This window comes from Rhincodon typus, chromosome 9 (genome assembly GCF_021869965.1).
Source record: "Rhincodon typus isolate 14 chromosome 9, sRhiTyp1.1, whole genome shotgun sequence".
Lineage (NCBI taxonomy): Eukaryota > Metazoa > Chordata > Chondrichthyes > Orectolobiformes > Rhincodontidae > Rhincodon > Rhincodon typus.
The window spans coordinates 61,654,913-61,658,931 of NC_063340.1; the positions used below are offsets into that span (position 1 = coordinate 61,654,913).

At 41.5% G+C, this 4,019-nt stretch overlaps 1 long non-coding RNA gene across 1 annotated transcript in view; it reads right to left on the minus strand.

The window, feature by feature from the left end:
- LOC125483971 overlaps positions 1 to 3,592 on the minus strand; it is a 5,549-nt gene extending 1,957 nt beyond the window's left edge. The window contains exons 1-2 of the long non-coding RNA XR_007262854.1: positions 2,000 to 3,592; positions 1,025 to 1,120 (exon numbers count right to left, since the gene is read on the minus strand). This is a non-coding gene — a long non-coding RNA (uncharacterized LOC125483971). The remainder of the gene's footprint in view (positions 1 to 1,024; positions 1,121 to 1,999) is intronic.
- Between the last annotated feature and the right edge of the window lie 427 nt (positions 3,593 to 4,019).

Below are 4,019 nucleotides of genomic sequence, written 5' to 3' on the forward strand. Positions count from 1 at the left end.
CACTAAACAACTGTACCTCCCAGTTGCGAACCATTTCAACTCCCCCTCCTATTCCTCAGACGACATGTCCATCCTGGGCCTCCTGCAGTGCCACAACGATGCCACCCGAAGGTTGCAGGAACAGCAACTCATATTCTGCTTGGGAACCCTGCAGCCCAATGGTATCAATGTGGATTTCACAAGCTTCAAAGTCTCCCCTCCCCCAACCGCATCCCAAAACCAGCCCAGCTCGTCCCCACCTCCCTAACCTGTCCTTCCTCCCACCTCAAGCCCCACCCCCATCTCCTACCTACTAACCTCATCCTGCCCCCTTGACCTGTCCGTCTTCCCTGGACTGACCTATCTCCTCCCTACCTCCCCACCTACACTCACCTTTACTGGCTCCATCCCCGCCTCTTTGACCTGTCTGTCTCCTCTCCACCTATCTTCTCCTCTATCCATCTTCTATCCGCCTCCCCCTGTCTCCCTATTTATTTCAGAACCCCCTTCCCCTCCCCCATTTCTGAAGAAGGGTCTAGGCCCGAAACGTCAGCCTTCCTGCTCCTCTGATGCTGCTTGGCCTGCTGTGTTCATCCAGCTCTACACGTTGTTATCTGTTTCTCCAGCCCCACCCATCCTCCCTCTCAGCTCCTTGATCGGACACAACCTGTCCATCTTCTCTTCCACCTATCCATCCACCCTTCCCACTGACCAATCCCCACTAACCCCTATCTGCATCCACCTATCACCATCCCATCTACCTTCCCCTGGCCCCACCTCTCCTCCCTCTATTTATTTCCTAGCACCCTTCCCCCTCCCTCAGTTCTGACGAAGGGTCCTGACTCAAAACGTTGACTCTCTTGCTGGTCTGATGCTGCTGACTGTTCCTTCAGTTCCACACTGTGTTGACTGTAAAGTATGCTTCCATTTTATAGGAATGTAATAAAGTACGAAATAAGAAATAATAATTTCTTTTATCAGGCTGTTGTTCCAACAAATTATTATTTCCAATACAACAACAATGAATAAATTTCATAAATCATACCTTTAAATTGATCAAGAAACAATTAACCTGAGATATGGTTGTTAGACAAGTGAGGATCCTAAAGGTGATTGGTCAGTGAAGCCGTCATTCCAAAATCTGAGGAATAAGAAGGTTAATCAATATTAGTTTACATAAAACAAGTGACATTACTTTCACGGCTTACATCATCACAATTATGAAACAGATATGGATGGAGAAAACCATTCAAATCAGTTCATTTTTGCCGAACACTCTAGTATCTCTCTCTCTCCACAAAAATTGCACCAGGCAATGTTTCTTAACTCCTTCTGGGCTTTTCGCAGTTTCCTTCGATCTATTCTGAAGTCTATTCCTTGAGCTGATTGTCATTTGTGCGACTGACAATGTTTGGAATTTAATGGGGAAAATTAAAATCCCTTTTAACTGTAGACTGATTGGTGCAGAACTCGTAAAGGTTTTGGCTGTGTTAGTCCATTCAAGGCACTTCATGTTCTATTACAATGTCAGTTCTCAGCTTTTAACAGCTTCATTCGTTGTAACAGATTGGCTGTTCTCTGTCCCATGTGGCATTAACATTATTAATATTTCTTTGCCATTTGATAGATAAAAGATTGCCAGAAAAAGTGGAAGTTGCATACAGAGACTGCTGAGCACAATGACGGCCCTCACTACATTTTCCAGATGGTACCTGTATGCTATACATGGTTACTTCTGCGAGGTAATGTTTACAGCTGGATGGGAATTCATTGAGAGTGCGAACTGGAAATTTCTGGGAGTTACCAGTGTGTGGTCCCTCTTTATCTATGGCACTTCAATCCTAATTGTGGAAAAAATGTATCTTCACCTTCGGACGAGGTGTAACATCCTAATAAGATGCTTAATCTATACAATCTGGACGTATGTCTGGGAGTTTGTGACTGGGTTTATTCTCCAACAGTTTAATGCCTGCCCGTGGGATTATTCCTCTTTCCGGGGGAACTTTATGGGCCTAATTACTCTTGAGTATTCAATGCTGTGGTTCCTTGCTTCAGTAGTCGCAGAGCAGATGGTGATCAAGAACACTTTGCGATTACGTTTTGATGGAGAAGGAGAAGCAGATTCAACTGAAAAAGATTGCAAAAAATATGTTACTCTCAAAAAACACTTGTGAATATGGTAAATTATTGCTACCTTGTTAAACTTTTCTGACTTAAAATCCATCAATTATTCTCACTGTTTATAGTTAATTTTGCTTGTTTTGTGCTTTATCTTTTTTTTAGTTTTAATACGAGCTTCTTCGCTCTGCATTCCCAAAAGTACTAATTCTTGTTACAGTTTGATTAGGCACAAGCAGAAGCCATATGGCAGTATGTTCATGGTAACATTCTTCTTCTAAGCTTTCTTATTAGGCTACTCTCTTTAGCATGACTAGTTTTACTTGCTCGATAGCTGCATCTTCTGTTGCCAAGGCCCCATTTCCTTGAATTGCCTGGCTAAACCTCCACCTGTCTCCACCTCACTTTCCCCTTTTAAGACACACCAAAATCTACCGCTTTGACCAAGCCTTCTGCCTCCTCCCTCACAATTCTTATAAGGTTTACTGTCATGTTTTCTATTATAATGCTCTGTGAAGTACCTTGGAATTATTATTAGGTTAAATTTTACCGTATGAATATAAGTTGTTGTTTTTCCACCAATCATGGATTGATCTGATGCTTTGTTCATCCAAGAGCAAATACTTGCTTTCTGAACACATCAAAACGTAGCAAACAATTGGGGAAACGTTGTTGGGTTGGGCTTTTCTCTTTCTAGTTCCTAGGCATGGAGGCTCATGGAAAAATTCTAAATTCTGATCTGATTGGCATATCTTCATATTGAGCCTGTATTGAGTTCAAATATAATCGGTATGGTTTAGGACTGCACAACATGGACCCCAAAATATCCACATACTCCATTTTATACTGTCTACGCATTTTTTCCTCTTTCAAGTTTGACTGTCTCTGCTCGGTTCCAGAGTTCAAAGTAATCTCAAATATTTTATCAGTGCTCAAACAGTTTTTGGGTTAAGAATCCTAAATACAAATATGTCCTTCCCTCCCAGAAATCCTGTTAATCTATATCTACGGATATCACTAGGGATCAAGTGGCACCTTGATTTGCCTTGTTTTCTACTCTTGAAGGTGACCTTCCTCTATGAACCTCTGTCCCTTTGCTTGGGTTTCCCAATTTGCAAAGGCTGTTATGAAATTTCAACTTATTCACTGATTAGTCTGGCCCAAGTGGGACTGATTGTCAGGGGTTGGGATGAAGTGTCAGTGGAGGTGTATTTGAGGGATAGAGTTCAGTGGTGAATTGAGGGTTCAGGTTAACATCTAATAATTGGAATATCCAAACCAATAATTCAGGACAAATTAAAAGTCATGTGGGCAAATGCATATTAACTAAACAAATCCAGAATGGACTTATTAAGGAAGAATCATATTTAACTAACTTGTTGGCCTTTTCTGGGAAGAGAACAGAAGGTTGATGAGGGCAATGCTGTCGATGTTTTGTACATAGAGTCATACAGCACAGAAACATACCCTTTGGTCCAATCAGTCCATGCCAACCATAATCCCAAACTAAACTAGTCCCACCTGCCGGCCCATATCCCTCCAAGCCTTTCCTACTCATATACTGATCCAAATATCTTTTAAGTGTTATAATTATATCCACATCCACCACTTCCTTTGGAAGTTCATTTCTCACACAAACCACCCTCTATGTAAATAAATTGCCCGCATGTCTTTTTTAACCTTCTTTCCTCTCACCTTAAAAATGTGTCCCCATGTTTTGAAATCCCCCATCCTAGGGAAAAGATAACTACCATTAACTCGATCTATACCCCTCATTATTTCATAAATTTCTATAAGTACATTGACAACCACAAGGCATTTTATACAGATTTGTGAGTAGGAAATCATGGAACAAAAAGGATAGCACTTTGATGCAAACTTGGCTGAGTGATAGGAAACAGCGATTAGTGCTAATTAATGTT